General features: G+C 40.4%; 1 protein-coding gene across 9 annotated transcripts in view; it reads right to left on the reverse strand.

The window, feature by feature from the left end:
• Positions 1–24,351, reverse strand: part of chd6 (chromodomain helicase DNA binding protein 6) — a 101,252-nt gene that overhangs the window by 58,145 nt on the left and 18,756 nt on the right. The window lies entirely within an intron of this gene.

Here is a 24,351-nt window from a genome sequence, read left to right on the forward strand (position 1 = left end):
TGTTAGCCTGCCCCCAAGTGACCCAAAAAACCCTAATGCTGGTTTAATCAGTGTTTCTGTACACTCCTCAGTTGCAGCATCCTTCCTAACCCATACTCCACAGTTGTATATAAAATATACTGCTAATGCCCTTTATTGAAAATGAAAATATTGGATGCAAGAACTCTGGGGAAATCCCTTTTTATCATTATAGAGACAGAAGGAGGTAAATATGGGACACTGTGGAGGGACTGATATTCCTCTGGTTGTACATATAAGAACAGATAAAGGCACAGTTAGAGAGAGAAAGGATAGCATTTGGGAGAGAAGGAGAAAAAACTAGTCATAAGAGGAGAAAAAGAGTGAGAGAAAGAAGGAGAAAGTCAGAAAAACACGGAGGATGAGAAAGAGGATTAGGATGATGCAATTTTTTCTACCTTATCAAGGATTTAATGACTAATAGTCAGTACACACTGAAACGTGGGGGGAAAAAAATCATAAAAATCATGCGTGTCCATCATACTGAGCACATGCTGCTTCATGTGCGAATCATGCTGTGACCAAAAACTTTACATGCAGAAAATTCTCCCAGAAACCTCGGGATGTTACAGCTTTTAGGTTCACATCGGAAACAGCTGAAAAAAGACACCCCGGGTATTAATACTATTAAATCATCTGCTATATTTCACCAAACCATAATCACAGAGGCCAGGCTGGCAGGTTGGGGGGGGGGGACGACAGGTCGAATACACTTATGTTTCCGGTAAGTTTGTGTTGGCTCTGGCTGATGATTCAACGTCTCCTCGCAGTGCAGCCGGTGTGACACAGTGGAGGAGTGGTGCTCTACACCAGCGCTGCTACCATGTGACTGAGCTCAAAGTGTTTTAGATGAATCCAGTAAAGGACAGACCCCCCCCCTCCCGCCCAGCCAACATATACTAAAAGTCCTCAAGGGAGTTAAGAAGAGATATTACTGCCCCCCGGTCAGCATGCTGTTGTTTTTTTTATCCATTACCAAAAAATAAAAACTGAAACATGAAACGTATCACTTCCTGTATAGCAGAGACATTTTCCCAGAAAAAGCCTTGTGCCTAGAATAGTAAATGTTGTTGCTGAAGACTTTAGACAAGATGAAGGCCAACTGTGAGCCTGTCAACTGTGTCATATCGTTCTGAGGCCAGTTTATAGACATCACCATTAATCACAATATGACTGCATGAAGAGCGTAACTCTTCAGCAGTGTTGGGCAGGTTACTGATTCCTGATCAGTAATCAGTTACAGTTACTTTGCACAAAAGTAATTGAACAATTACTTAGTTATAAAATCTCTTACTAATGCATGCATGTGTTATTCTAGTGTTGTTGCCTTCTGGTGGTCTAATAAATAAATACTTTTCTTGTCCCACAGCAGTGGAAGACTTTGTAGAAGACCAACATGGATGTAGACATTAACCAAGCTTTGCTACAGTAAATAATAATATTTGATGAACGGAAAGCAAGCTCACATTGCCTGAACTGTCCTGGGCCACAGTAAGGTCGGGGGATGGTAGATGATGAACCATAGAAACCAAGGGGAAACGCTCGGATACGCTGTGTTTGTTGTCCACTGCTTTCAAGTAAGACATTTAAATTTCAGTTACTTTTATTCCATTTCCAATCCATTTGAAAACATAATTCGGCACTAGTAGTGGAAAAGTAGTGGAATTACAGTCTAAATAGATTAACAGGGAATGTGTGGTTGGGCACTTACACTGTGTGTGTCACAACTTCCTACCATAGGAGAGTTTGGTTCCTAAATGTCTTGATCATTTTGATCCCTTGTGCAGGAACACCACTAGCACCACACGTCTTCTGCCTGCTTCGACATAAAAGCTTAAAAAGATCAAAACAGTCTTGGAGATACTTCTAGCACGCTTGAGATACTTCAATCTACTTCATCCATCACTTTAAGGATGACCAAACTCTATTTTGGCGTGCATTTTTCCGTTTGTACACACAAAGACGCCACGGTAGGCCCGAGACGCTGGGAGAGTCAAAGCATGCTCTGGGCAGGCTGTGACATCACTGTTTCCACCTTCCTCATCCTGAAACCATTGAACCACAGTATCCAACCTCCATTACCCTAAACTCCTCCAAAGTGCTTCAGCAGCACAGCGTTCTTCCGTTCTCCCTACAGATGCAAAAGTCATACAGACGATACAACGCTTTCTCTAGTGCTGCTTTCCTGTTGCATCATCTCCATGAGGAAACTCCTGCAGTAGCGCCGTAGATGTAAGATGGGGGATTTCCACCATGGCTACGTCTGTAACACTAATGTAGGATAGTTACAGACTAAGGGAACTTGAGTTTCTTCCCATCCACCTCTGATTTTTACACCAGGTTGTCAGCTCAAAGACATTAGGTGGGAAGCAGAGCTTAAGTACTAGATATTATGTGCTAGATATTATAATAAGTCTCTGGTATGTGCATAAATACTTGCAACCATAAATATTCATGACTGGTAGGTGGACCTCAAGGTCAGCGTAGCATGTGGGAAAATAGCACTATCCATTTAAATCAAAAATGCAGAGATGCTTCAATATCCATTGGTGACTTTTTGTCACGTACACCAAGATTGCAATTCCACGAGGTTAAATACAGCTTGTAATGATTTCTGTAGAATCTGAATCAGGAGTTTTTGAACCATTGCATTCACTGATGTACTGCAGGCCGCATCCAAAACAGACTGCAGTGGCACATCGCTAAAATTCAGCATGAAGCCAATTTTCATCACTTCTCCTGTATTATTATAGCCACTTAAATTCCTGCCACAGTAACAGCTTTTTGGATATGCAAGTTAGACTCTGCAGTCAGATCAACGCCCCATGCCGAGGCCTGACTCAACCCACCGTTTGTGATGCTTCACCAACAACTGGAGTTAAAGAGGTCTTTAGCATTACACAGAAAAATAACAGGCAGTAAACAACTTCTAATTTAATAACTTGCTCCAGAATAACAGCCCGACCGACGTCGCTACCAATATTCAAATATGAAAACCAATAAAATAAATCTGATATATAATGTGATCCAAGCACCACCACTACAGGCTATCAAATTACTCTTCTACTCTTTTCACAAAAATAGGCGTTTCTGCCAAGCCACTACATTGGATTGCATTAGATTGTACATATACAGCTTATAAACTAATGCCCTAATCAAAAATAAATAAAATACAATGACTACCTTATGAAATAAAGCTTAAATTCTGAGTTCTCCAATATTAGTTTAGAGCTACAATGCTCCAACAACCGCTGTAACAAATTCAATTACCATTATTAGACCAACAGTGGTGATTAATCCGTAAGAATTACAGGACAAAATAAATAGAACAAAAAACAAGTGACATTTAATTGTAGTGATGAAATGATTTGACCTTGGAAAGCTTTACTTGGCCCAGCTGTGGAACATTAGCTAATGCGTACTGGTGCTTGGCTCAGGATGCTATAATGCAGTCCGTTGTACTTGAAAGCTGCATCAGAATCCTTATCCAAAAAATGCCTCACTTTCCCAAAATGCACCAGGATGAATGCTACACGCGGTTGCCATTAAGCAATTATGTCTGGCTTTGATTTGCTGCTGCAGTCTTAAGTCATGTATGGCTTCATTCTCAGTGCTATTTTAGTTTGTTTGGGCTGTCATTTTTGACATTTTGTTGTTGCGTCTTATTTTTCCTGATGTTTTGTGGTAATTGAGTCCATTGTTTGATTCAGTTGTGGTTTTATCTGGCATCTTGGTTTTATAGCAGCGGGAGATTTGTGGTGAGATGTTTGTCCACTTCCCCTGAGTACTGTTTACTCTGTATTTCATCTATGTTTTTCATTATTTATATCACAAAGCCAGTTTTTCTCTTCAGTGACTTTTGATATCACTGGAAGTAATGCCAGTGTTTTGTAATTATTTCAGCTCTGATGAATGAATTAGGCTGAATTAACTGAAGACTGCAGCACTGACCAAGAAGACTAGATTAAACTGCATTATAGAATCAAATTCCAAGGTGAGACCATTCTGCTCACACTTTCGTCTACAAGTATGAATGCGAGTGTGTGTATAATGAATCCTGCTTCATAATGAATAATAATGTGCAACCTGACTGATCCCAGCAGGGACATTGTCTCAGCTTTGCTGCACTACAGGAAGGTCAGAGCAAAGGGTCAGCTATTAAACCTCATGCAGGAACTGCTGTGAAGCTGGTGTCTTGCTCAAGAACACTTCAGTAGGGTAGAATTGGAAAGCTGGAAAGTGAAGCATGTTTAAACAACCTCCAAACTAATTCCCAAGGAATCTGGCCTTGTTTCCCGACTACAGTATGAACACTGCAGTAAACCGCCATCTCTGCTGGAGAACAGTATGAAAACCTGTGGCTACCATTGCCCCCAATTACTGACGATAAAATACAATACGCATTTTTGGCCTAACATTATGGAGCCCAAATTCAAATTAAAGCCAGGGCCAAGAAATCTACAGACACCATTTGTTTTTTAAAGCTAGTATTGATAGAGTAGCAATCAAACAATCGGCCGAACTATCAATATTTTAAACCGATCAATACTGAATGACCACTGAGTGTCAGGAAGAACTGAGGGAATGTGCCTTTATCCCCCATCTGAAGGTCATATAGAGGACAGGGAGTCAATAACGTGGGTACTGCAGTTCTGAATGACAAAAGCTCTGTGTGTGTGTGTGTGTGTGTGTGTGTGTGTGTGTGCGCGTGTGTGTGTGCAGCAGCAGAGAGGCTCTGATTTACTGAATTGATCGGCTGAAGCCGCTGATGGACACTTGGCTACTAAAAGAGAGTTCCCAGTGGTGCAACCTACTGAGCACCAGCCACACTAAATCCACTTTACATAAAAGGCCATGTTAATGTTTGCGTTGGGTGATGTCAGCCTTACAGTAATCACTGACTCCTACTGACTCAGTCGTGTTTTTTGTTGGTTTCATCGTGCGGATTATGGGATGCATCTGTACTCCGCAGGAATACCACCATGTAACTGTCAGCTGAAGTTTCATGGATACGATTTATAAATGGACAGACAGAAGAGCAGCCCACTTTGCGGTGGGTAAAAAGTATCACACTGAGGTTCAAGATGCAAGATGTGTTAAACTCTTTGTATTTCAGCATACTAGAGTTCTGCAGGAATGAGGCCGGAAATGATGTTAGCATTCCCAGTTCCCTCGTCTTAAAGTCAATAGGTTTTTGGTCAGATGCCTGAAATAAGGTCTGCGGTTAACACAAGCTAAAGAGATTTTTACGTTTTGTCCTACGACATAAAATATGTCAGTAAATACGCCACCGGTGAATTCTGAAGCTTTTACGTGTCTTTAAAACGATGGTTGCTAACGAGTGGCTAAATGAGACTACAGAGGTTGTCGGTGTCCTCGCTACGAAACACAGCATCTACTCACTTTCCAACTTGTAATTACACGATTTGATTACAGGTTTAGTGGCGGTGACATTGAAATCATGCGACCGCGGTGTAGTTCATTTCACTTTTACGCTTCCAAAATCAGAAAATGTGAAATTTATGAAGATTATCTTGCTGAACAAAACGATTAGGGATCACAGTCCTTTGTTTGCCACGGAGCTTATTTTCTGCAATAATCCAATGGAAATATCCCATTGCAGCACTTTATACGCCACAGTGTAGACATCCTGCTGTGACTTCCATGCTGTTTACAAGTAAAGCAGACCCCCCTAAATGGGACACTAAACTTAGTGAGTAAGGACATTTGAGTTAAAGGTTTAGAGTTGGACTCAAGAGAGTTAGATCTGAAAAAGCCACCCAACGCAGTTACAGTTTACACCTGACTGACTATGAAATAACCCTATTAGGCTTGCTGGAATATGACAATACAGCAGAGTCTATTAGATAAACAAAGGGTGCTGTATAATATTTGCTTTGACAAACAACTCCCACTGTGTTCTCCACAGAAAAGAGAGAAAAGCATCAAAATAACATGTTTCTTATGACTATAGATGGCAACTGTATAACACGTGATTCTCTGCATGTAAACAGGTAAATGACAATAGACTGTATCATGTCCTGACTCAAATATAAATGTGCATGTCAACACAATTCTCTGCTGTGTGAAAAATGCTGTGACACATGACATGAACTGTGCAGAAAAACTATGGAGGACTTGATTTGATTTAGAGCTTACAGCAAAAAACAAGGCAACAAGCAGTCTGAGCTTCTCATACTATGTGGTAGTACAACAATAACACGAGAGCAACCCATTCTGAAGTCCTGATTGACAGTTTACGATCCTGACAGACATCACTGCAGTCTATGGAGAAGACAAAGTCGCACCAGTTGGAGACTCATTCTATTTATTGTAGTGGATGACAGAACTGTACCGAAGTTTATGAAGTCTGAGTACAGAAACTGTTGCTTTATATGGACTAAACATTTTTCAAACAATGTTTTCTAGGTGCACAACACAAAGATACAGTAAAATGAAACAAGATTTAAAAGTAAAGTAAAAAGCACTGTGAGCTACTAAAAGCTACCATTAATGTAAGTCAGTGAACAGAAGGTGATTAGCAAAAATAAACTGGTAAGATTAACACACACTTTCTTATAAAATACAGAAATTATTACTAATGATATTCAGGCAAATGAAATGTTACTTCCTTTACAGCACTGGATGAAAATCCATCCCAAAAATCTGTGCCAGATAATTGGCCCGAATAACTGGCCGACCGGTTAATTGGTCTATCACTATTAGAATGAATAGAATCAACTGTGTGCAATCATTCACAGTACAATGTTCAGTATATATCCTAAGTACTAGGAGCAGTGGGCGGCCACTGTACAGTGGGCCGGGGACCAACTCCAGATCTAAGTCAGCGCTTTGGTCACCGGCCCTGATATTAATTAACCTAGTATAACCTAATATACTGTACATGTTTTGATGGTGGGGGAAACTGGAGCACCCAGAAGAAACCCACGCAGACACTGGGAGAGCATGCAAACTCTACACAGAAAGGAGACAGTGCTAACCATAACATCCAATAAACACCAGGCCTGAAAAACATATCACCTCTGTTTGTCTCTCAAACTGCAGAACCTTGAGAAGTCAAAATCCTTGACATGGTGATAAATTCATTTCCAACTACAGTGCAAAATGTCCTGCAGATTTAATTCTTAAAACACAGAAAATCCATCAATTAATGATACAGTGTGCTGCCTCTTGTACACAAACTCCACACAGAGAAACAAACAACGAATCAGCACTGGCAGCCTGGCTCGAGATGCATAAGCAGGTATCGACCACCAGCTGTCTAAGTGTTTACTATACATACAGTACTATGTACAGCATGGTCTGCCGTCTGTTGTATGCCCTGCACTCTTTTCACACTGCTGTTCGTGGGCTCTGTCCATCTGTATGTAACGTGAGAGACTGTACGTCGTCCGTATGTATCTCCACCACAAACTGTAGCACATTTTTGCACTTGGCAAAGGAAGTCATTGTGTTTCTGAAAAAACGCGCCAGCGCCGGCTCATTACTGGGATTATGTGGAATTTTGAATGAGCAAGGCTGAGCTGAACACTGATGAAAATATTGCCTGACATTATCCAGAGGGCCTATAGCAGCAACAATACAGGCTTTTCAAAGCCATCGATTCAAAGCCATCACACCTACGCACGGACATGTATTTGATGCAGGTTGTCTGAGAAATGACTGCACGATTCCTATGACGGCGAAGCACAAAGAGTGATAAAGGATCTAAAACTGGCTGCGGCCCCGTTTGATGCTCTTGACTGTATTTAGAAACCAGAGAACAGGGAGCACGCACACTGTGGAGGGAGCAGCTCGCCAGGTCAGGCCAATGTGGAGCGACTGGCCGAGTGACATCTGCGCATGTTTATGTCTACATGTGGCGTGGGTATTTTCCTCTGCACAAAGTGCCATCTGCGTGTCATACTGATGTATGGCCGGCGTACGTGAGACGTGGAGCAGGTGCATGCGGGTTTCTGCAGTGAGAACGAGTATGCCTCGTGTCGTGAGGCCAATGCAGATGCGCAAACCGACTCTGCTTCTCACACAGGTATGAGGAATCATCTCAATGAATCACACACACACACACACACACACACACACACACACACACACACACACACACACACACACACACACACACACACACACACACACACACACACACACACACACACACACACACACACACACACACACACACACACACAGCAAGCTCAACGGCCTCCTCGCCAGTTGGTCTGGGAGGAGGTATCAGAGCCGTTACCATGGAAACTGGCTCTCTGTGCCAAAGCTGCGGGAGGCGGACGTAAACACGCGGTCACCATGGTAACCCTTTCGTTGCCACTGGCTCCCGACTGTCGATGGATTGACTCTATCTGATGTCAGCCTACATTTCAAAATCGTTACCTGCTTCTGTCTGTCCTTCTTCTTGTCTGTCTGTCTAAATATCTAGATACAAGTGTACCTGTCTGCCTGTACATCTACCTGTCTAACTATCTGACGAGAGGACTTGATAAACCATTGTATCTGTGGGTTAATCATATCAGACCATATCTGAAGGAAATGTGGGTCACGCGTTCCTTTAATTTGGTGTGATTTGGCCAGGTGGAATAAATACCACAGCGAAATGTGGCACAGTGTGTCAGAAGTCAGAGAATACTTGTGAGCGAGAGAGAAATGCCTATAAGTGTAAGAAAAAGCATCTAATTTGTCAGGATTGTGACCATGAAGGTAGCCTTGAAAAAGGCAAGGGATTTTAAAATATATATATATTTAAGTTATTGTTATGGTTCTTGATGTGGACAGCCCTTAAGAAAATATTGATACACTTGAGAACTGCGATGTTGTGTTTTGTGATATTGTACCACTTCTTAAAAACAGTATAAATATTTGTGTTTATGATGATGTTGGCTGTTACAGCGACTGTGATACATATAAATACAGATCCTACTGTTCTTGTTGCAATATATCGCCTTGTTTACAGTATCACAATATGTCGCTGTACACTGAATCATAGCCCCGACTCACAGACTTACTAAAGATAATGCAAAAGTTCAATTTATTCAAACACAGTCAAGACACAGTCATTTGTAAGGACGCAACTATGGATCATTTTATAATTACTGATTCATCTGCAGATTATTTTCTTGATTAACAGTTGTTTTGGCATATGAAGTGTCAGAAAGATAAATAAATAAATAAAAGACAAACAAAATTTCCCAGAGCCCAAGGTTAAGTTCTCAAATTGCTTCAAAGACATTTAATTTACTATCATAAAGAACTATAAAAAAAACTGTGAATAACTTGTGTGTGTCTTAAAGCATGAATCTGTAATTGGAACAGGTAGTCCAATAATGATTGAGTGACTTTATCCTTATTTGAGGATATCCTGCAATAATGTTACAGATAACACATCATGCTTAGCTAAAACTACACAAACTACAAGTTTAGTGACTTTACTTTCAGGTTTAGATCCACTGTAAACAAAATGGCGAGCTTTATTAGATGACAGGTTCTCCTTGTGAGTCCATGTGACTTCAGCTTACAGTCTGTGGTTTACTTGTAATTGTTGGGGCAGACCTTCGCAAAGCAAGAGCACAAACACAGCAAAGTCAACGTTTCCACTCTGGTTTGGAAAAGTGTAGATGTGATTCTGGTGTTAAACAAAGGGTCAGGAGCCGGAGAAACAAGACTAGGTTTCTGTCCAGTGCCAACATGACACAAGCGGCAAAGTAATGAGTCTGCATCCCTGGTTGAGACAACCGGGTGAAAAAGCCGAGGAGCCCCTCTGCTGAGGTCAACTGCTATCCATTTCTGGTTTAAAGTGAAAGCCAGTGTTTGTGTCAAAGGCTTCGAGGAAGAAGAGTGGAGGTGAAAAGCAGCAATTTATTTGAGCTTTGCTTTAAAAATATAAGCACATTTACACACGCGAAAATGGCCTTCATGTGCAAATCACACCACATACGTCTGTATCGGTGCTAAATGCAGTCTGTGTCATTTGTGTTTTCTGAACGCCCACTAAATGACCTTTCAACAAGACAGACCACCCACATTATTCTTAAAGGTCCAGTGTGTAACATTCAAGAGGATCTGCTGACAGAAATGGAATATAATATCCAGAAATGTGTTTTTATTAGTGTATAATCAGTGGAAAAAATGTTTTCTTATGTTTTCCTAACCTTAGAATAACTATATATTAGCGGGTTTGTGCATTTCACAGCCACCGTAGTTTCTCCGGCACACTGGGAACAAGAGGGTGAAGCGAGGGAGTTGCAATATGCGCCACCAAATCCTACACAGTGGACTTTTAAAATGCACTCAGTGGACACTTTATTAGGTACACCTGTACAATATAATGCCATCCAATGCAAGTGTTCTGCCATAAAGCTTGCCTTTATGAAGCCGATATATGTTCAGTCATAGAGGACACAGAGGTGTTATTATATGTTGTAGCATCGAGGTCACAGTTAGTGGTGGTGTTGAACTGGACTGCATTGTAAACTGAGGTTCTAGTATTCATTCAACCTGCTTGTAAATAAAAGCACAAAACATTTTAAACACCTCTCAATATAATGCAGTCCATCGCAACACCACCTTCAGCTATAAGCCCAACAATAAACATATAATTGAATTTACACATTTCTGACAATATCACCATAAACTGAACATCACACACGTTGTAACTGTAAAATTTGTGCTAGAGCTGCTGTATTAAATTGCATTTGATTGTCCGGGTGCACTAATAAAGAGGCCACTGAGTGTATATTCTTACTGTCTTACAGCTTCTTATAGTTTGAGGCATATGATCTCACTGTGTACTGTACCTTACTGAAGGTACGGAACAATGCAGCAATCTATACCCAAAAACGTATCTGTTTCCCAGCTTTCACGGGGGTTAGTGGTGACCTCGGGGTCTGAACTGCAATCAGTCCCAAAAAGAAATAAAAATATGGGCGCCATGTGTACATAAGCTGTGGGCTGTGAGTCCACCATGACATACAATCAAAGCATTTCATTTTAAACTATATTTGCATGGGTGACCATCATTGTTAGCAGTGAAAGGTTGTTTACACTCTTTTCAGCTCAGCTGTTAGTCAAACATTGCTAAAGAAGCATTTATGATCCAAATACCCCTTTTAATATCCAATAATTGTTGACTTCAGTGGCAGCTTCCTCTTCCTGTTGGGCACCTTTAGTTACTGTAATCCAGAAGAAGTCTTGTTTTTTATGATATGTTTAATGTCTTAAAAAGTCATTCTAAAGTGATGAATTGACAAACACATTATTAATTGCTGTAGGACGTCTCCCTCTCTCCACTGATCCCAGATCACACCAAGATCAAAGATCAGGGGGAGCTACAGAGCATCGCCGAAGCAGGTAGATTCTATGGATGCTTTTCATTCCCGTTATTTTGTGTCTCCTCGCTCCTCGAGGAGATAATCGATATGATGTGTCATTATAAAGGACATCTCGATTCAGTTGTTTCTGTTGGGAGGAGTGAAGATACATCCTTCACAGAAGTCTTTCGCTTTTATCGGTACCGACACGTCACTTTATAAGAAATCTGTTAGTGATTGAACGTTGCAGCTGCTCTCATACAACATCGGCCCAGTTTTACCTCGGGACAAATAACAACATCAACTCAAATGGAAGTTACTACCAAGTTTAGATTTTGTGTTTCGCCATCTAGTTCAAATTACTGGATGTGTCGGAACTGTGGGTCTGATTAATCAGAGGAAGAATAAAACAACTTTCATCATTCATCACGAAAATGTTTCATCGTCAACCTCTATTATGGTTAATATTATAATCTTTCAGCAGTAAAATCATTTTAATCAAACGTTGCTTTATATAAGGCTGAAAGTCTCTGTGAGTCAGGTAGATAAATATTATAATATATTTTTACTTTATACTTGAGATATACTTACATAAATTTAACCTTCCCTGAAGCATAAGCGGTACTAAATTATTTCTACAAATTCCAAGACATTCCCATCATAACCTGTATTATTAATGTATGAATTGACACACAGATCAATGAATGCAGATGCAAATAAAATGTACTTTTTAATGAATGTGCTGTTCAAACTGTTTATTTAAGAGGAAACGATGCAGATGCAGAGACTGATATTTCACACTTTGTTATGTTGGAGGACATCAATCCACCGCGGCACTAGCAGAAGTATCTGTGTGCCCATATTATTACTTGGATAGTAGATCACATTATCTGTGCAAATACAAACTCCAAGGCATACAAAAAGCTGTTGACACCTGCAGACTGACAGCTGATCCAGCTGTGGCCTTATCATCTGAAGCGTAGTCAGTTTCTGGTGACGAGTTCAGAGGAAAGGACATCTCATCTCTCTAAAAAGGTGTTCCCTTGATTCGTCTTTCTAAGGATAACACACCCTCAATAACTGCACTGCTGCAGTTTATTTTTTACTCTTTAGACTGTATTTCGCAGAGGCAAAACACAGGACACACAAACTGATTTCCCACCGGTGTCGGGCTAGTTAGTCAAACATTTTTATATATTACTCTTACTTATATTACTCTACTTATTACTTCTCTGCTATACAACACCACAAAATTGGTAATTGTGTCCTTTCTCCCCAAAATTCTGACTAATGGCAATAATATAATCCAGTTTCGTTTGTTAAAATCAAAGTAATGGAATATTTCTAGCTGCTGAATATTTCCTCCACGACTACAAAAATGAACCCAAGGATGTGATTGGGTTGTTAGATTTCAAATCAGTAGAGGGTGACATCATATATATATTGTAACTAATTATCTTTTGGAGGAGTAACTGTAATATTATTACTGAAATGTATTAATAATTATTACTGGGAAAAGTATTATTATTACTTTTATTACTTTTATTATTAGTAGTAATGAGTTACTGCCAAACACTGTTTCCCAATAGCTTTTGAAACATCAAATTCAAGGATTTACAAGGACTTTCCAGGCACACAACAATTATTACTCCTATTCCTACTACTACTAATGCGAATACTAAAAATAATACATTTCTTTTCTTGCACAAAATATATAAATAAAAGGACTTTCAATGTTCCCTGTCTAATTAGTTTTCGGAAACTTCTTCAAATTCACAAACATTTAAGTATCAAGGACCCATGTGAACCATGTTTAAATAAACACACACACACACACACACACACACACACACACACACACACACACACACACACACACACACACACACACACACACACACACACACACACACACACACACACACACACACACCAGACATACTAAATGACAATAAAAAAATAATTTAACAGAGGCAAAATAACCTGATTGAGTTGAAAGACAGAGATGTACTTCCAACTAATTGAGTACTTGAAGATATTGGCCAGAACAGAGCAGATTTTCTTTTAAATTAAATCTACAAAAGAAGTTTCAATTAGCATCTGCGGCAGACTGCGAGGGATTCCTCTGAAAGACGTTCTTTTTGATGACTACTTTAAATAGACTTTAATCTGGCGGTGGACACGTGAGCGCTGGAGATCAGAAGCTCTGAAAACATCAGCCTGGATCCTGCTGGGTCATAGAGGACCTAACCGGGTCTTACTGAGCATACTTTTCCCTACTGGGCTTGAACAGCACGAGAGGCGGCTTATTACTTATTCAGGTTACCACCAGAGCAGTGGATTTACATCCTGACCCAGCTGGGTTTTACTCAAGGTACTGACTTGTACCTGGGATACAAGGTGTAAAAGAATGCAATTAAATGAAATGGACTACTTGGTGGGGGTAGGATACCAGCAACACAATGGCTCAGAGGCCCAGGACTGAGAACCACTGAACTAGAGAACCAAATAGGCTCATATTTTAGCCCAGTTTCAACAAGGCCCCCAAAAAAATCTAGCTGGGGCTCATCTGACCTGGTTTCCTTAAGGCGTTTAACCGGGGCCAACCAGGAGTTATTCATTATTTAGAGTTATTTAGAGTTACCATTAGCAGTGTTTTCAATTTAAATGCACGTTGAAAGTATTAAAAATAAATCTGTGTGTAATGTCTGAAATGACGAAGGACAAGGGTGTAACTAGGCCACTCGCACTAGAGTGAGTAACACAACAGAATCCCTGCTCGCCAAGTAGGCCACATTTGCATGATGCCACAAACTTCACCTGACACAAAAAGCGAGCCGAAGCGAAAGACCGTAACGCCGGACGAACTGCGCTCTGCACACCTTTCTGTTAATTCGATACCGCCTACGGACAACTCTGACTGTGGATGAGAGAACTGAGGTGCTAGTCATGTCACTCCATTGATCTGTACGTCTGTTGATAAGCAACACAGTGAGAACTTCCTGCACACGAGGAAGAAGATGCTCTTGCTTTTTTTAAATATTTAGCTATTAAATTAGTATCTATATTTTCCGCCTCGCAGCCATAATGACCCAAATTCCCCCACAGATCGATGACATTCATCTTATGCCCGTTCAGCAAATGTCGTCTCCACACGCCCAATCTCAAATGGCTCCTTTCACTCTCCAGCGCTCTATAAACTCTCTTATGACATAGAGCTGTATTTACTCTGAGGATCAATATACTAGAGGCTCCTTTATTCTCCCAAAGGTCCAGTGTGTAACATTTAGGAGGATCTATTGGCACACATGGAATAGAATATTCATAGGTATGTTTTCATTAGTGTTTAATCATCTGAAAGAAGGATTTGTGTATTATTTCACCCTTTCTTAAGATAACTGACTAACTATGGATATTTCATATTATATTCAAAACTGTACAATTAACCCAAATAGTGAACTCAGGAACTGTAAAGTTTGTGTAAAAGGAGAGATTTGGATGAATTTTGAGCAGATTCTTTCTTGTTTAGGGAACTTTTTATACAATTATCTGTCTGTATTCTGTATTTTTGATCATTTTTAACAATCATACAGACTTAAAATGCTTATTTTTTCACAAATTCAATGTTTTCTTGTCCCTCACTCTTGGCCATTGTTCTATTAGACATTTGACTAAACAATTTACTTTACATTTATCTAAGGTTAGTTTACATAACGGTTTTCTGCACAAACCTGATGGTTTTTGATACCTTATTTTGAGGAATCTTCTTTTATTTTACAAAGAAGACACATTTCTCAATTGTCACACGTAAACATCAGCAGACGTACGTGAACTTTACTAAATCAAAAGCTAAAATATGTAAAATTATGTTTTGAATGGAAACTCTGAGCAGGGAATAAGTTTTAAAAAAAGTAGAGGTGCACCAATCCGATACAACGGATATCTATTGACACCAATACTGACCTTATTAAGCAGATTGGGTATTGGCCATGATGTGATCGATTCACATTCCAGTTACTTAATCAACAAATTCAGTTTCCAATGTCACTTGCAATTTCTTAGTCACAACTGGCTGTCAACTCAGTTTTTAGTCCCACAGCAATGCCTGGCCTCATCCTGCCTCACATAAAACTCATTCCAAAACAGTTTCCCACAACTTTGGAGGGTTGATGGGCCACCATGTTTTTGTTTGGAAAGCAGAAGGTCTGTGCAGCGTCCTCCGACATGCAGTTTGTTTCCCCAGATCTTTACAACAGAGATGGTTTAAATCAACCAGAATTATTTGACAGACAACTTGCCTCCATGGAAGGAGACCCCACCTCGTCCGTACATATAAAAAGTTCATTCTAATGTAAATAATAAAACATAACAAGGGGCTCCCCGGTAGCTCAGCTGGTAGAACTTGTACTAAGGCTCGGTCTTAACTACAGCGGCTCGGGTTCGATCCCAGCCTGTGGTTCTGTCTATCTTCAACTGTCCTGATTAAATAAAGCACAAAAAACAAACAGTTATTAGCACATTATATTCCATTTCTGCCAATTGATCCTCATAATTCTTACACACTAGACCTTTAACAAAAGAACTCATTTGGAACGGGGGAAAGCACTGACGCTTTAACAGACAACAGCATCATGCAGGGATTAGACGTATAACACATCCTCATCTGGCTTGATCCTTGGTGCTCATAATCTTTGTTTGAATGTCAATCAGCCCTTTCACCTCAGATGATGCATTAAAATTGATGTAAAATGGGTTTTAATACATACAAATAAACAAAGAAACAATTTCCACGCTAGCCTCGCTCCACGTTCCCTCGCTTCGCCGCCTCGTTTGGAAAAACGCCACAGCAGACCCCGTTACGGGTAACCTAGAAGCTAAAATTAGCCTCCGAGCTAACTCAGGCTCGGTAAGGACCCAAGCCACCACCATCCATCTCCACAACAACGGAGCAACTGCAGCCCACACACAAACACACACACACACACGCAGACACAACATAGTGGCATCACGTCATGGTTGAATGTGCTTACATGTCTGACTAAACGCACACAAACACAAAGAGTTTCTCCCTCACTCCCACACTGACACTGCATGGCTCAATGTGCTTACATGACTGACTACATACACGTACATGACTTACAACAGCCACTCTTAAACACACACACACACACACACACACACACACACACACACACACACACACACACACACACACACACACACACACACACACACACACACACACACACACACACACACACACACACACACACACACACACACACACACAGTGACACAAACACATATTCACATGGTTCATGGCTCAAAGTGTTCACATGGATGGCTACATGGATTTTTCTTTTTTTTTTAAATCATCACACACTGTCTTTCCTTCGTGCAAACACACACAGTCTCTTCACACAAAAACATCTCAGACACACATGCAAACAGAATCACCTGCACGCACACACACACACACACACACACACACACACACACACAGCCTCCAGTGACGTGCTGCAGTGTAGCACGCTCTGCCAGCCCCGGTAAAGCCGACCGAACACAGCTGAGGGACGCTGCCTGCAATCACACTGCCTATGAATCAATAATACTGCCTCACAAACAAGCAACACGCAGACACACACACACACCCCCCCCCCCCCCCCCCCCCCCCCCCCCCCCCCCCACACACACACACACACACACACACACACACACACACACACACACACACACACACACACACACACACAGAGTCTGTCTCTCTGTCACGAATATAGACCGTGAGCACTGCAGTCTCATCAATGCTGCCGCTTCCTTTCACGGCTACAGCAGCGAGCAGGGTTGGAAAATGTGGCTAACACTTATGCTAGGCTAACATGCTTTTCACAACTGTTTGTGTGAAAGAGTAAAAAAGCGGGTGCGTGACCCCGGCACATGACCCTGCTCCCCCACCGGGGCTTCACACTGCTCAGCTCCTGTAAGAAAGGATGCATGCACATAACACTGGAATTGAATTCACGGTAAGTTCCTTAAAAACAGCCGCACAAGAAGGGATTACAACAATCACACTGTCTCTCTCTCCTGATACCGACTGCAATAAAGATAGCTGTGCTCTTTATTGTTTTTATGTAAAATCTTTATACTTCTCTGATTGGAATAATTCCTCTACGTAGGGAACATGAGGCTGTATCTACACATCACTACTAGAATAAAAGGGCCTCAGTACAGCAACACTCTTTCAGGCTTGCAGGTAAAATTTAGTTTTATTCAAGAAAGGTTGTTTTTTTTTTAAAGAGCGATGTTGAAGACAAACAGATGATACATAATGTGGATCTGTCACATTGAACCAATAACATGGACGTTTAATAGGCTTCTTGTCTTTGATAATGATTTGTGTATCAGATGGGTTCTCAGTAATTGTGACAATCCCAGAGACATGCACTGAATACAGATAGAGACTGAAAGACCGTGTGAATATTGCAGTGCACTTTGTAATGTGACATCCAAAGAGTATGACCGAATCTTATATATGAGCCAGTTTTACCTGTTGTGCTGCACATACACACACTGAGGCATTACTAATTCATCTGTTAGCTATTCTGAACATAAGGTGATGTCAGGTGATGTTTTATGGACTGTTTATGGAAGTTTGGAGGACATAACAAGCAAAGATATTCAATATACACCAAAATAAAAACAAAAGCAGCAAATCCTCACATTTGAGAAGCTCGAACCAGAGATAACTAGACATTTACTAGTTGCCTTAAACTATCGATAACCCTGTAATTGCAATGTCCACATTTAAAGACCTATGTTGCTTTCTTTCCTCTCGTTTCTTGTCTGTCTCTACTGTCTACTCTCTGACAGAAAAATACAGTTTTCATTGTTTTCTTAAATGGACAAACATATTACAACAACATCCTACTTTAAACATTTCAAACAGATTTCACTTTTCTTAGTAACCTTTGTTTGTTTGCCACAAAATCCCACACAAATTTCACATCATCATAACTTTAAGTTAGTTTTTTTGTGCTTGTGTTGCAAAGATGATCAAAATAATGTCAAAATAATCACAATATGTTGTTTTCACTATATCTTGCAGCCCTACTTTTCATTTGTTACCTGTATTTTACTGCTTTGCTGTTATTTGTCTGCTTTATTTTAATATCTTTAAATCCCTTTGTCATTTTCCAATGTGGTGTTTGCTTTAATTTAACTGTAGGACCCCTTACTGCTCTTTTATCATCTCATAAAGTGTGTGTTGTAGAAAGTTGCTCCTATTAACCCTCCTTTACTGTCACACTGATACATTCTGACATAGCCCTCAATGGCCACTTCAAGGAAGGATACTTACAAGGTGAGGTGGATGTAAAGGGATCTGAAGAGAGGTGTATTCATATCTGAATCTTTATGCTTTTTAATCTGCGTTTACCTTTTAATGTAATTTTCCAAATGATGAGAGCCCATGATGTAAAATAGATCCATCTTTCACTAAGATTAATATAGATCTGACTGAACTATCTATTAATATGTCTTTTATTATCCTGCATCAGGGCACGGGCATACATGTATTGTTTCTGAGAAACCAGAAAACAAAAACACTAAACCAGGGATGTATGTAAGGACAGCACCAAGAGGCTTGAGAAAAGGAATTCCAGCTCAGAGGAGAGCCACATTCTTGTTGTTCCCAATGAAAAAATGTGAAGAGAGGAGGAGGAGGAGGAGGAGGGGAAAAAAGAGCGCTGCAGACGAACGTTTCAGCTGTTTGGGTGAGTACGGGAAGATGATCAAAGTGACAGAATCTAGGCCTCAGACAGAAAAGAATTCAGTCTTTTCACACTGCACTTGCTGATTCATGAATTATGGTGGGCAAAAATATTGGCGGGAAAAAATTCATTGTACAGAACATCAGAGCAGTTCCCTTTATATGCATTCATCACATGTGGGGGGGCACTGTAGTGTGAATGCTGCCACCACAGATACAGATCATTACAGCTCTTTATTTTATCAAGTGCTGATTAAGTGGATTAATCAATTAGTCAAACAATATAAAATGAATTGTGAACAATTTTGATAAAGAAACTTAAACCTATGTTTGCCTATATCAAGGAAACTGCCAAGAAAATGCCAAGTTGCATATTCTAAAATAAGAGCATGTGCTGCTTTTCTACGTTTATTATCATTTTACACTGAATTAGGGCTGCAGCTAACCACTATTTTCATTATCTATTCATCGGTCAATCATTTTCTCAATTATTAGATTAGTTGATGGTCCAGAAAATGGTGACAAATGTTGAACACTGTTTCCTAAAGCCCAAGGTGACATCCTCAAATGTCTTGTTCTGTCCACAACCCAAAGATCTTCAGTGTAATGTCAGTCAGGAATATAGAAAGCAGAAAATATTCACACCTGAGATGCAGATATTGTTTCTTAAAAAATGACTCAAAACTAACTTAATCGATAATAAAAAAGTTGCAAAGATTTAAAAATAAAAATCAACAAAACGTTTAGATTTTTTGGCTTCTGGGAAATGTTTCACTATTTTTCGACATTTTACATGACTTGTTGATTCTTCGTAGACATAAATAAACATATTACTCAATAATAAGGAAACTGTTGCAGCCCTACAATTAACTAGGAAAAAAGACTACACACAAAACACCTAGAACATTTCTAAGCACTGAAAAAGAAGAAAAAGGAACAAAAAGCTGCATTCAGATCATGCACAACCTGCACAGACAAAAGTCAGCATTATTTCACGTTTCCTCAGTCCAGTGCAGCACAATGTACGGTACACTTCTGTCCACCATGTCAATCACAGCCCACAAAAGTGTCCCCAACACTAACAGAGGTTAAACAAACTTCCAACTAAAGTGACAAACACAGACACCTCCAGGAAGACAGAAACGCCGACACAGCGCTTGTAATTGTCCAGAGAGTGGTTACCAACAGTTACCACGCCGTTTTTCACACCAGACCCTGCGGCCGTCTGTCCGGCTGCTCCCTGAGAACACCTGTAGGATCACAGACGTCAGTTTACATTCCTATTATCTCCTTCTGAACAATCTACCACCGCAGTAGTGTTATGTTTATGCCAGGAGACTATGTTAACAACATCGCCATCTCTTCTTTGTTGTCATTCTTCCAACATGGCAGTACAGCCTTCTCTAAACATTTCCAGATAGACATCAGTTCCACAGCCGTGATGACGTTATCGTCGTGTCAATTCAAGATGTGGCAGGCTGATAACTTGAAGGCCACTTGAAATGCAGATGAGATACCAGACACACACCATCGCTGAATCGGTGAGAAACTCATCACTTCTCCTTCTGTACACAAGCTGAAACTAACCTCCTCCATTCTGCCCCCATTCTGTTTTAACTCCATCTTAAACATTGGGTTCAGATGTAGCACTGCCGGCCTAGGATTGTTCAAACCTGTGGTTGCAACCAAACCTCCCCCCGCTAACGTAATGAAGCTCAATACAACCGGTATTATAGTGAAGTACGAGCTCATAAAAACTCACTTTACCTCATATATTATTGATTCAGGAGCTCATCGTTCTCAAGCCCCTATCAATTATTCTCAAAGTCGAATAAACATACTGATTATAAACGCAGTGACCAACAACAACACCACCCACTGTTAAACAGGGGTCAGATGAGAAAGCTTGTGTGTAAATCAAGAGCTTTGGATGTCCGTAAACCAGTTTCAGTAATGAGAACTTGATCGAAGAAGAAGAGCCTACAGCCACGCTAGCAGCTCTGATGCCCGGGACACACCGTCTGTGGGAGCAGAGCATGCACGTTGCAGAGCCTCTTGTTTTTAGATTCGGCGCCCATGTTAACGGGTTAAAAGCGTGATGCTTCATTAGAGAATACAGGACAGGCCTAGCCTATTTGATCTTTTTAAAGTCTTACGGACTCTTATTGAAACCCGGTAAAATTCATCCTCTGGGCACCATAAATATCAATACGGATTTTCATGGCATCCAATATTTGTCGAGATATCTCACTAACACTTTCCACCTACTTGTGGCGTTAGAAGAAAAGTCCCGTGAACCATGAATGTACAAAATGTCACGCCAATCCATCCAATACTTGACCGCAGTGGACGACCTCCCAACAGACCAACGTTCCCCTCCATAGAGCCATGCTGCTAGCAAGACTAAAACATTGAGTTTAACCACTTTTCAGTCATAACCAGACAGATGGCACCTTAAAGCAGGATGAACTCTCAGTCAGCAAAATAACAACCATGTAGAGTTTAAAAAAAGGAGTTTCCAGCTTGTTTCATGTGTTTGTCTTGAAGTTTTAGGTTGTCACAAGCTGCTTAGGTGGGTTTCTTTTTGTATGTTTCTTTCCCATAGTAATCATTATGGTTATCATTCTGCTATTGACAATAAATTAATTCATAAAGAAGAAAGCTTCAAAATAAAATAACAAATGTGGTACCTCTTTGGCAGGTATGACAGAATCACAGAACGCTACCAGATGGCACCCCTGTTGCTTGTAGACATTCAATTTGTCAAGAATCTGACTATTGCTGGATTTTACATTTGAGGTGGTCTCTGCTCCACATCACACTGCTGAGCTGAGAGCTGCAGCAACACTGGTCAGAGTTTGGAAGCTTATCGCGTAACCCAACTCATCGTGGTACTTGGGAGCACCACGCTGAACTTTCAAACTTGGTAAAAACTGTTAAATTTCAATACATGAAATTAATGAAGTAAAAACAGTCACAAGTGTAAAAGTCGGTCAAGTAATGCACCAGACCTACAAATAAAATAAAAAGAAAATCATGTGCTCCATTGGTACAAAAGTGCCGTTTGTTAAGACAGATTGTGCATTAGAAAAACATCCTTCGGGAGGTTCTTTGTGGGTTTTATTCATTCCTGCTGAAGAAACGAAGGGTGGAGATTTTAAGGTCTTCACAGACCTTCCTTATCTTACTCTTGGTTATATTGGTTTTTTCCTTTACATTTGAATATTACAGATTATATCACTAGAGTTGTGTTGATAAGAAACAGTTTGTGTCTTCCAAAACCAAGAAGCAAATACAACAGGAAGAATTAAATAATGGAGTTTTTTAAAAAGCACCAAATAATAATATGAGAAGCAGTGAATGATCATGTTCTCCTGTCATGAGGGTGCTAGCCCACTATCACTGCAGTATGGAGGCCTCGTGCTCAGCCGAGAGACTGCTGTGTCACCTCACACTTAGAAAAACTCTGACTCATCACTCTGCTCAGCCTGACTCATAAATATTACAAACAGCAAGCCGTCATGGAAATGCAATAAAGAATACTAAAATACCTCGGACACGGAAAATTCTATGATACCGTGAGCAAGAAGGTTCGAGGACGCCTGGAAGCGAAACAGAAGCTTTTCAGACGATTTATGCACCCTCTGTCGGCTGTGAGGGAGGAGCAAGGCTCTGGAGCAACAGAGACTGAGAGCAGATGATTGAATATCTTCAGACATACAGTACGTCTTTCTATCTGAAGACTTTCTGTACTGTTATGGACTTGGAGGAACGAATACAATTCATTTTATGTGAAACTGTCACCTTTTTAGGTGATATTGAAAACATTGGAAAAAATGTATAATGTACATCTTGACTGACAGACGAGTTGTCACATAATTCAACTCAAAGGTCCATCGAAGATAAGCTAAGCAATGTTGAACTTTCAACAAAAAGCACACCTATGCTATGTATTGCTCCATTACATGAATTACTCAAATCAAATAAAAATATAGAAAGAGGAAGTGAACAGTGCACTCAAATAGGGATTGATTTAAGACACAGCCAGAAATTCTTTAACTTAAGCATTGAGATTTCTGAATGGATTTCCAACCACACCACAATCGTCTGTGAGAGTGGTTCTTAACCTGGTGGTCAGGGCCCCCAAGAGGGTCACCAGATAATTTCATGAGGTCGCCAAATACTTACTGTAGAATAACAGAAAATAACATACTGTGGCAAGCAGTGCTGAATGAGTGACAGGAAGCAGCTCTCAGCGATGTCATCCCTTTAATGACATTCAACCCCCGTTGAAACACAGTACACTGTAGGCTATATACTCTGTTAACAGGCCCAGTGACCTCAGACTGCATTTCTAGCAATTATTGTTCTTTTAGGCCCAAGCAGACAGGCCGATGCCATTATTTCAATAAATCTAAAAAGATGAATTAGTTGTTCTGTCTGTGGGCAAAGCAATCATCACCAACCTGATCATTCTGGGGGGGTCTCAACTCTAAAAGGCTGCCAACCACTGTTCTATGAGACCTGTCTTTTCCTAATACAGGTGCTTTGATACAGGAGTGTTCCTGACAGATGAAGGCTGATGAACCATCGCTCGCAATACAAAATCCTTCACAGGAGCTACTTGGTGTGCCGATCTGTGTCTAATCTGCTAGATATTTTTTTTGATCCAGCACCCATCCTATTTGTCTTTTTTATCGTTTCAAGTTGTTTCTAGCCAAAGAGTATGTAGTTCTAGTTCTAAAGGACTTAAGTACTATAACATACTACAGTGTTAAGGTGGAGTTATGGTGTTGTCAAATCAAAATGCACAGGAAGAGCCAAAAGTTTGTGTGAGGTAGTACCCAGGATGAAGAGCAGCACATAATCCAACAGAGACAAACGACATCAGAATGTGAACCCAGTGTCCATATTTCCTGCCATGCTTGAGATTATTTACTTCAATCAGTGGACAAAATTACAAAACTATGTAAATCAGAGAGGCACAAATTAACTTTGTCGCCACTATTCTGTACAATAAAACTCCTGTCGCCATAACTTGTGCCTCCTGTCAATGCCCAGGAGAGTGCAGCCGCTCTCTCCATTGAAAATACTGGCTAGACAGCATTTGTCATTTCCCAGTGTCCTATATTAGAGGAGCTTCCATTCATGTGTCTGAACAGCAACACAGAGCACCCCAGGATCTGGGGTTAAACTGTGTTATTGTATTAAAGGGCTGGTGAATAT

This window comes from Dicentrarchus labrax, unplaced genomic scaffold (genome assembly GCF_905237075.1).
Source record: "Dicentrarchus labrax unplaced genomic scaffold, dlabrax2021, whole genome shotgun sequence".
In the NCBI taxonomy this organism is placed as follows: Eukaryota; Metazoa; Chordata; class Actinopteri; family Moronidae; genus Dicentrarchus; species Dicentrarchus labrax.